The sequence below is a fragment of the Saccostrea cucullata genome, unplaced genomic scaffold, assembly GCF_032062105.1.
Source record: "Saccostrea cucullata isolate Sc308-1 unplaced genomic scaffold, CSIRO_AGI_Scuc_v1 ctg232, whole genome shotgun sequence".
Classification (NCBI taxonomy): domain Eukaryota; kingdom Metazoa; phylum Mollusca; class Bivalvia; order Ostreida; family Ostreidae; genus Saccostrea; species Saccostrea cuccullata.
The window spans coordinates 384,806-396,296 of record NW_026929738.1 but is presented as its reverse complement, the minus strand read 5'-3'; the positions used below and the strand labels follow the sequence as shown (position 1 = coordinate 396,296).

General features: G+C 35.2%; 1 long non-coding RNA gene across 1 annotated transcript; it reads left to right on the top strand.

Moving 5' to 3' along the window:
• The first annotated feature begins 7,521 nt into the window (after positions 1-7,521).
• Positions 7,522-11,269, top strand: LOC134282072 (uncharacterized). The gene is made up of 2 exons (XR_009995215.1): positions 7,522-7,643; positions 11,165-11,269. It is a non-coding gene; the product is annotated as an uncharacterized LOC134282072 (long non-coding RNA).
• The last annotated feature ends 222 nt before the right edge of the window (positions 11,270-11,491 follow it).

Here is an 11,491-nt window from a genome sequence, read left to right as displayed (position 1 = left end):
TTTCCTATATCTTCCTATGTAAAAATTTGATCGACCATATTGGCCCCATCCTACCCCCGGGGGGTCATGATTTGAACATACTTAAATTTACACTACCTGAGGAGGATTCCACATGAGTTTCATTTCTCCTGGCCCAGTGATTCTTGAGAAGATTTTTAAAGATTTTTCCTATACATTCCTATGTAAAACTTTGATCGGCCATTTTGCCCCCCCCCCTACCCCCAGGGGTCATGCTTTGAACAAACTTGAATCTACACTACCTGAAGATGATTCCACATGAGTTTCATCTTTCCTGGCCCAGTGATTCTTGAGAAGAAGATTTTTAAAGATTTTTCCTATATCTTCCTATGTAAAAATTTGATCGACCATATTGGCCCCATCCTACCCCCGGGGGGTCATGATTTGAACATACTTAAATTTACACTACCTGAGGAGGATTCCACATGAGTTTCATTTCTCCTGGCCCAGTGGTTCTTGAGAAGAAGATTTTTAAAGATTTTTCCTATATATTCCTATGTAAAACTTTGATCGGCCATTTTGGCCCCCCCCCCCTACCCCCAGGGGTCATGATTTGAACAAACTTGAATATACTCTACCTGAGGATGATTCCACATGAGTTTCATCTTTCCTGGCCAAGTGGTTCTTGAGAAGAAGATTTTTAAAAAATGCCATTAATTTTTCCTATATATTCCTATGTAAAACTTTGATCGGCCATTTTGGCCCCACCCTTACCCCGGGGGTCATGATTTGAACAAACTTGATTCTACACTACCTGAGGATGATTCCACATGAGTTTCATTTCTCCTGGCCCAGTGGTTCTTGAGAAAAAGATTTTTTAAAAATGCCATTAATTTTTCTCTAATTCATAATTATCTCCCCTTGGAAAAGGGCATGACCCTTCATTTGAACAAATTTGAATCCCCTTTACCCAAGGATACTTTATAGCAAGTTTGGTTGAAATTGGCCCAGTGGTTCTTGAGAAGAAGATGAAAATGTGAAAAGTTTACAACAACAACTGCGACAGACAACGGACAAATTTTGATCAGAAAAGCTCACTTGAGCCTTTGGCTCAGGTGAGCTAAAAAGAAAGTGAAAGTAGGGGAAATTCAGAATTCTCACTGGCGTTATAATACACAAAATAATTTGGCTGATCTTCTTGATAAATTACATTTGCCAAGCTTTTTTGGTAGAAAAAATTCTCCTTATCAACATGTGTGAGGCTCAGTTCAGTACATCTGCCCAATATTTTTTAATTTTTTTTATTTTTTTAAATCAGTTTTTAATATAGAACTGATGTTACCTCAGGACAAGGTCAATAAACTACATACAGAACTGATGTCTGCTCGAGTTCAAGTGGATGAACTCAAAGTAGTGGACTGTACTGCAATCATCACAGACTCATTTTTTCTAAATATATGGAAAAAAGCATGTACAGTCAATTCTCGAATTATCGCCATTCGATTCATCGCCATTTTCGCAATACCGCCATGATTTTCCAAGAACGTTTTTCCTGCTATATAAAATTCTCTTTATAACGCCAAATTCGCATACCGCCATCCGCCACCCTGTTTTCACAACAAACGTCCATTTTTAAGTGTCAGTTATCTCGATAATACCGCCACAGGTGCATGTGGTCAGTGAAGCGCGGCTAATTGGTTGACGCTATCCCTGTTGTAAAGCATACAAAGCCAGTCAAGGTACATGCAATTAAGTAAACAATAATTTGAAAATGAACTGTTAGAATAATTTTGTTCTCTGTTTAATGAAATCATTTAGTCAAGGCTTCGCCATGAAAGCGGTCGTTGTAAAGTACGCCGATAACGATATTATTTTTATTTGATGATCTCTGTTTTAAAAACAATGCAAAGTTTTGCTTAAAAAAAAATATAAGTCAGAAATTGTGAACGTTTCATTAACAATGATTTCATAAACAATGAATTAATTCAAGAACTTATTTTACGTACTATAGGCAATATATCACGACGATCGACCCAGCATTTTTTTTCAATATCAGACGTGCATATTTACATGTATACACATGTACTTGTCTTAATTTCATAACTGAATATTTTGTTTTAGCGAAATTGTACAATAAAAAAATTACTTCATGTATTTTCAATTTTAGAAATATGTTTATATATACATGTACATGTGATAATAAGAATAGAAACACTAAATGATATTTCTAAGAACGATAACTCTACGTCTTATTTCCTAAAAGATGGAAAATTCAATTCATCGCCAAATTCGTTATACCGCCATGATTTCTAAATTACAAAAGGTGGCGGTTTATCGAGAATTAACTGTAGATACTAGATAGGATGTTGTAAAAACATTAATTTTTTCTATACTATCTATAGACATATAAAAATATGCTTTGGGTATAACAAGTCAGAAGTCTTCTCCAAATCTCCATTGATATCGCCAAATCTGGTTCAACACCTTAGCTTGATCCATCCAACTTTCTTTAGTATTCTTGAGCTGATATAGGATGACCTCTACTTTGATTGGTGGCACAAATCTTTTAAGGAAACATTGAAGTACTTTTTTTGGTTCTTATGTATTCCAATTAATGACCCATAATCTGAAATCATATGTGTTCATTTTTACAATAACATTTAAGGAAGGAGAACACTCAATGAAATGAATATATAATCAATGAAGAATCAATATGGACCTATGGTAAAATTTACAGATTGAATTAGTTAAATGCAAATGCTTGATAAAGAATGTTCTTTTCATGCACATTCTGTATCTCTTTTTTATTAATTAGAAAATGAGACATTAATAAAAATCAAACTTCATTTACAGAAGGTAACTTGAACAGTTAAATACATGTTCCAATGTTACAAATATTAGGCCTAAAAAAGCAAGGATTTTATTTTTCATAATTTCTTGGAAGACTGCTTTTTTTTTGGCAATGTTGGGATATTAGTCACATCCTGACACCCTCGTACCGTTTTTTCATCGCTTTCAAATCCGTAGTCAGTAGATCATTCATAACTTTCAGTTATTATAATGTATTCGCGGTAATAAAAGACAAATACATAAAATGAATAGTTAAATAATTACCTGATGAAAATACTATCAACAAGCAAACTGTCAACATGATCATTGGACATGGTCAAATGTACCGTGACTTTTCTTCCCTACTTGGACTGCGTAACACTTTACAGGATACTCTCGGGTCTTTTCCTTTTTCTTTCCCATCGTCACTTAAAATTTTAGTTTAGTGGTGAAACTAGAAACACACAATGCATGTTTGACCATATTATTTACGGAACCTGACTATAGTTTATTTCACAAGGGACTTTTCGTCTGTGAACTTTAGGGAAATTAGCTTGATAGGATAGCAACTCGCTTTTTCTAATGTAATGCTAAATTGGCAAAAAGAAACAATTCCGATCAAAGTTGAATGATGTTTGTTGTAGAGTCAGAAGATAGAAAGTGAATTTGCTAAATTCACAATCTATCCCGGACTCTACTTCGGAATTGAACTCTTGACCAATCAGGATGCTTGTTACAAAAATTATAACAGGTAAAGCGGCAATTTCCTTTGATAGGCTTGACACTGATTACTTGCATTATCAAAGAGCCGAAAGGTGATGAAGTCAATTAGCTTAATTTCCGTTCTGATTTTTTTTTTTACAATAGGAAGATTAGGTGAAGCGATTTCGGAAAGAGTATATTTTTCTGTGAAAAAGAAATAAAAGTTTAAATATTTTGAAGAAAACTAAATAAAATATAGTGAATTTGAAGTTAAGAAAAAAAAGGAATTATTTTCATAAAAATTAAAACAAATTCAAAATGTCAAATCGCAATGAATTGAAATTCATATAATACAACCTGTTACATTAAAGTTTTAGAATTCAGAGAATTTAAAACTAACTATAACAATCTCCCCCCTTGCAAATTCTCTGAATTCTAAAACTTTAATGTAACATTTGCACATATCCTGAATATATTTTGTACTACAACATGAAGCGGTCGCCCTTCCATAGGCCAAACAGGCGCAGGCTGGTCGCAGCATTACTTGTCGGAGAATGAAGGGGGTTTGACAACTGATTACATGTACTTACTACTTAGCTGCAGAACTGTAGCTCTCTGCTTGAGAAAATTCGGACAGATAAAGTCTCTGCTTTATCTGTCCGAATTTTCTCAAGCAGAGAGCTACAGTTCTGCAGCTACTTACTACTTAGAAAGCTAGCTCACGTATTAGCCCCAAATGCATTTTTAATTCCTCTTCTGTAATACATATTCTTATAAATATTTGTTTTTATATTCTCATTGATCTTTGTTTTAAAAAGGTCTGTTCACTGCTTTTGCGAAGTTAAATAAACCCAAGATGCATTAGGGCGGGGCTATATACTGATAATTTCGTCTCTTTCGACTAATTGATTGTATGTTGTTAAACGTCCGTCTCGAGAATTTTTCACTCATTTGGAAACCCGAACACTTGCCGGTGGAGAGCTGCAAATTTTTGTCCTGTGCTCGGCCATTGAGCGGCAAGGGATCTTTGTTTTGTGCCAGCAGTAGCCAAGTACCTACTGCAACACGGGACCTCGGTTTATACGGTCTCATTCGAAGGACCAGTCTCCACAGTGGGATTTGAAACCACGACGTCTTACATCGCGACTCTAGAGCAGATGCTCCAACCACTGCGACACATGGGCGACTCGTTTCCTTTAATCGAAGAACTCGGAAGTGACGTTAGTTAATTATTACGTTCAGTTACTATGACGTCATAAACACATTTGTCAACAGTGTTGAAACAATCAACAGTACACTACAAGAAGTACGATGGGTAAGTGTTTGCAAAATTAATAAGCAGCAAATTTTTGACTTCACTCCGAATGTAATTTACATAATTTATAGTGATGCCGTTGTGGGAAATAACGGGAAGAAAGATAATCATTGTACATATATTTATGGAATGAGAATTATCGAATATAAACAAATGTTGTTTTTAAAAGAGAATTTTTAATTTTCATTTTTACTTTGTACATGTACTTTATTAGCAGAAATTTTGTATGCATTAAATATAAAGGTATTTTTTTATGTGCTTGATGTTTTACATACTGCCTTCCTAACATCCTATTCATCAATAAAAGTATGCCTCAAGAAAAGTAGTCATAATGCATATATATGATGGCGGGTCCAGACATAACGCTTATATTACATGTACAATGTAATACCAAAATTGAATCCTCGCTTAACTTTACAGACAGGTTATACCCTGCTAATAAAATGTCAAAACGGAAGTTCTATCTCATTTGTTATGTCAAAAGTAAAAATGCCCATGGGGCACAGTGTAAATTAATGTTCATAAATCGGGCAAATTAACGTCTTTGATTATGTGTTATTTTCTTTCAGATGACTGCTTCATTTACGTGGGACCCAGTATATCTGGAGGTATGTCTGACGAAAGTTTTTGCATATGATACTGTTTACATAGTATAGCTGTGTTGCAACCACTATTGAAATACGACCACTATTGAAATAATTATATCAATAGTGGTTGAGAGTGTATTTCAGTAGAAAACATAGTTAGTAACCACTATTGAAATAAAACCACTATCGAAATAATTATATCAATAGTGGTTGCGAGTGCATTTCAATAACAAACATAGCTAGTAACCACTATTGAAATACGACACTATTGAAATAAGTATTTCAATAGTGGGTGAGAGTGCGTTTCAATATAATAACCATAGGTTTCAACCACTACTGAAAAACGAGCACTACTGAAATAATATTTCATAGTAGGTGAGAGTGCATTTCAATATAGTAACCATAGGTTTCAACCACTATTGAAATATTACAAGAATTGAAGAAAAAAAGTTTCACCACGTCAGCAACTTTTGAAATAATTATTTCAATATAAATTGAATTCATTGTTCAATGCACTATTGAAATCAATAATTTAATCCAAATTGAAATCTTTATTTCAAAAGTGAACATTATATTTCAATAGTGGTTACAATCTATGTTTGTTATTGAAATGCACTCTCACCCACTATTGAAATACTTATTTCAATAGTGGTCGTATTTCAATAATGGTTATTATCTATATTTGTTATTGAAATGCACTCTCAACCACTATTGATATAATTATTTCAATAGTGGTTGTATTTCAATAGTGGTTACTAACTATGTTTGTTATTGAAATGCACTCTCAACCACTATTGATATAATTATTTCAATAGTGGTTGTCTTTCAATAGTGGTTACTAACTATGTTTGTTATTGAAATGCACTCTCAACCACTATTGATATAATCATTTCAATAGTGGTCGTTATTTCAATAGTGGTTGCAACATAGCTGTGCTCTTGCCTGTAGATTATAGAAATATGTAACATACATATACATTTCGATCGACACCTTGATTCAAAACTTCAGTAACACTTAGGTTTCAGTACGTCATCTCGATAATGCACCATTTCCATGAAATTTGGCATAACTATATATGTATCGATATCTTTACTTTTTTTTATCAGGTATTCATTTGGAGGTTAAAGGTCAAATGATTTCTTTAAATATCTGGGACAACCGAAATAAAAAGAAACAAAAAGTCATAAGTCAACATAAAATGGCTTCCAAATGATTTTGAAAAGGTCTATTCTGGCACGTAGCAACAGGGATGGGGAGGGGGGCAGGGGGGCTTGCAAATATTACTTTTACTATTGGAATAGTTCGTTGAAAGGCTGGTTGCCCCCCCCCCCCCCCCCCCACTTGATACTAAAGGAAAGTGATAATAGGGAAATGTAATAATGAATATAAAAAAAATTGTTACTGAAAGTAGTTGGCATTGAAAAAAGTTGGCCTCTACCACCCCCCCCCCCCCCCCCCCCACACACACACACACGAAGAAGGATTTTGAAGTTTGGGCAATTTTTATTTTTTTTTGCTTGTCAACATTTTTTAGGTAAGTCGAAAAAAAAATTTCTCGGACTGCCCCTCCCCCACTTTCAAAAACGATGCTATGTGGCTGCTATTATTGATGAGTCAAAGTCATAAATGTATGAATTTCTTTAGCTTCAGAACTAGCTCTCCGAAAAAAAAATTGACAGTTCGGAGTTTGTTTTATTTATTGATATCGCCAGCTTACAGAAATAAAACACCAAAGGGGGGTTGGGGAGGGTTTGGAGAACATTTGTAACGGTCCCCGTTTCAATTAGCCCTAAGTTATATTCTAAGATGACTTTTTTCAGAATTATCACTGATTCACATTCATTTATTTTCTAATTTATCGAAAGTTGCTTAAATCCTTTTACATGTTCTTCCAATACATGCTAGGTCTTTCCCAAAATGAAACTTTATTCTCGTCTTATATGACACAAAAGAAATGAATTTGCTTCCATAATGTTAATATCAGAATATCGTTTGATTCTGTTAAAAGCTTGTGTATTTAGTGTATTTCACAAATTAAGAATTTTCAATTGTCAGTGATTGTAGTAACTAATTATAATAACTTTATTGTTGAAGGTTTCCTGGAAGGGGACTGTGGCTGTCACAGCAACTGTCAGAACAACTTAACTGAATTGAAATCTCGTGGCAGAGTTCTTAATGAAGTGTATAAAAAGCTATTTAGAGAAATAGATGATAAAGCAAGAAGTGGTGCAGATGAAACACTAATAATGAAAGTAAGACCCAAGGCTTTTGATTTGTATTTCTTATAATAAAATATGCGCCAATATCTTCCATACTTTTTGCATAATCACAAAAATGCACATCAATTTCCTTAACTAGTTTACTTAATAAAATGCCTTTTTAGTCATTTGAGTACACTCAAGTGACCTATTTCTATCCGTTTTCATCCGTCATCATGCGTTGTGTGTTGTGCATTAACATTTGAACATTTTCAGCTTCTTTTGTGCAACCACTCAACCAATTTCAACCAAATTTGGCGTATAGCATCTATGGGTGAAGGGGAACAAAAATTGTCCCCTTGGTGCCTGAGGGGTGGGGCCAAAACCACTAAAATTAATGCAATATTTAAAAATCTTCTTCTTCACTCCTGGACATCATGCAGCCAAACTGTTTGCATGATTGTAATCAGCATTGAGTCCTTTACCAAAATTGTGCAATTCATGGCCCTGGGATCAGGGGTTCTAGGGTGGGGCTAAATATATTATATAGTGAAAATGCATTATTTCTTTGAAAATCTTCTTCTCTGCTCCTGGCCATTAAATAAACTAAACAAGTAAATAGTTATGTTAAAAAGGCTACCCCTTCCAAAGTGTGAATTTCATGGCAACAGGGTCAGTGGTTCTTAGGTGCTAGGGTGGGGCTATATAGATTATATAGGAAAATGCATTATTTCTTTGAAAATCTTCTTTTTTGCTCCTGGGTATTTATTAAACAAACCAAATACATAGTTATGTTGAATAAGGTTGCCTCTTTCAGATTTGTGAATTTCATGGCCCCAGGGTCAGGGGTTCTAGTGGTAGGGTGGGGCTCTATTGATTATGTAGTGAAAATACATTTATTCCTTAAAAAATCTTCTTCTCTGCTCATGGGTATTAAACCAGTGAACTATGTACATAGTTATGATGAGAAATGATGCCTCTTTCAGATTTGTGAATTCGAGCCCCAGGGTCAGGGGTTCTGCTGTTAGAATGGGGTTCTAATGATTATATAGTGAAAATGCTTGAATTCTTTTAAAAAAAATTCCGGTGGGGTTGGGTGGGTACTTAGTCTGAAAATAAATCATTGCTTTGTAATTTGCTTTTTGTATTAATCAACCACTTATGATGAAAAAAAAAATTAGGATAAAATTTCCAGAATTTTGAAATATGTGTATAGTTCTGATAAGCAATAGTGCCTCTTTCAAAATTTTGAATTTCATGGCCTTTGATTTAAAACACAAACCAATTCAATTGTTGGAAAGTTGTTTCATGATACTCAGGTGACCTATAAGGCCCCTGGGCCCCTCGTTATTATTTTTACTTCATAATCAAACAGGTGTACCGTGTTAATTTTATTATGCATAGTGAAATATTCTAGATTTCTAGTAGGAAGTCCATTTAAATACCTTCTGTGTTACTAAAAAGGGTGATTTATTAATACAAGATTTTATTCACAAAGTGAATGGGATTCAGGGCAGCAGGCAAAGCCTAGCTACTTTAGCCCTCTCCCTACCACAAGGACAAGGTAAACACACACTTTACAGGTATGATACTAAATAAACAAAAAGAAACAAGACAGAGGCCCATGGGCCACATCGCTCACCTGAGAAGCTTTGACCACTCTGTTCTTTACCAGATTTCCCCCTTGTTATACATCCCCACCCTACCCCACTGATCATAATTTAGACATTTTGAAATCTACACTACCCCATGATCCTTCCATGGGCACATATGTTTCAGCTTTATTGGCCCAGTGGTTCCTGAGAAGAAGATTTTCAAAGATTTTTCCTATATATTTCTATGTAAAACTTTGATTCCCCTATAATGGCTCCGCCCTTCCCCCGGGGGTCATGATTCCTACAATTTAGAATTTACACTACCCCAGAATGCTTCCACATAAGCTTCACTTTTTCTGGCCAAGTGGTTCTTGAGAAGAAGATTTTCAAAGATTTTTCCTATATATTTCCATGTGAAACTTGGATTCCCCATTGTGGCCCCGCCCTTCTCCCGGGGGTCATGATGTGAACAATTTAGAATCTACACTATACCAGGATGCTTCCACATAAGTTTCAGCTTTTCTGGCCAAGTGGTTCCTGAGAAGAAGATTTTCAAAGATTTTTCCTAGTATATATTTCTATGTAAAACTTTGATACCCCATTGTGGCCCCGCCCTTCCCCCGGGGGTCATGATTCCTACAATTTAGAATTTACACTACCCCATAATGCTTCCACATAAGGTTCACTTTTTCTGGCCCAGTGGTTCTAGAGAAGAAGATTTTCAAAGATTTTTCCTATATATTTCTTTATAAAACTTTGATTCCCCATTGTGGCCCCGCCCTTCCCCCGGGGGTCATTATTTGAACAATTTAGAATCTACATTATACCAGGATGCTTCCACATAAGTTTCAGCTTTTCTGGCCCAGTGGTTCTTGAGTAGAAGATTTTCAAAGATTTTTCCTATATATTTCTATATAAAAGTTTGATTCCCCATTGTGGCCCCACCCTTCCCCCGGGGGTCATGATTTGAACAATTTAGAATCTACATTATACCAGGATGCTTCCACATAAGTTTCAGCTTTTCTGGCCCAGTGGTTCTTGAGAAGAAGATTTTCAAAGATTTTTCCTATATATTTCTATGTAAAACTTGGATTCCCCATTGTGGCCCCGCCCTTCTCCCAGGGGTCATGATGTGAACAATTTAGAATCTACACTATACCAGGATGCTTCCACATAAGTTTCAGCTTTTCTGGCCCAGTGGTTCTTGAGAAGAAGATTTTCAAAGATTTTTCATATATATTTCTATATAAAAATTTGATCCCCCATTGTGGCCCCACCCTCCCCCCTGGGGTCATGATTTGAACAATTTAGAATCTACACTACCCCAGGATGCTTCCACATAAGTTTCAGCTTTACTGGCCCAGTGGTTCTTGAGAAGAAGATTTTTTAATGACCCACATTTTTTTCTTTATTATCTCCCCTTGCGAGGGGATATGTCCCTTCATTTTAACAATTTAAATTCCCCTTCACCCAAGGATGCTTTGTACCAAGTTTGGTCAAAATTTACCGACGGACAGACAGACAGACGGACGGACGACGGACAAAATGTGATCAGAAAAGCTCACTTGAGCCTTCGGCTCAGGTGAGCTAAAAAGGTAGAAAAATTACAATGTACCCAGTAGTACTGTATTGGAAAGTTGACAGAAGTTGCTTACATGACAGTGTTAAATAAAATGTTTGGTTGCATGCTGCTATGTAAACTTGTACTGCTTCAAATGTTTGAAAATTTCAAATATATAATAATCCAAGTTCATGAATCTGATCACAATCAATATTATTGTGTATTGTTTGGAAAAGTAAATTTCTGGGAGATGTGTAGTTAAAACATGCAAGCAAAGAAGTTATATGACGCGAGTCATGCTGAATTTACCAAAAGAAATAAAGACCTTATTAATTGTAAAGTTGCTTCTATTAATGCCAGTTTCATGATCAAAAATAATTTCATGATAAAGAATTCAGATCACAAATGATTTGTTACAGGATCGAGTTCAGCTTCTGGAGAGATATGGCAAAGACCTTAAAGAACAGAACAGGTTACTTTTATGGACACTGGAACAGACTCAGCAAGAAATGATGGAGAGCAAGGTGGAGTATAAAACATAAAATCAATACTTTAAATTCCTAAATATACATGAGGATTTAATTATCGCGTAATTGCACAAGAAGCGCCATTCGCAAAAGAAAGTTAATCACTTATATTTTCATGGTGCTAAAGTACATGTAAAAATTCCTTTAATTTAACGCCCACTTGCGAATTATTTTTCTCGCGATCTGCTGTCTATTAGCAATTTCGCGATATTTTTATCT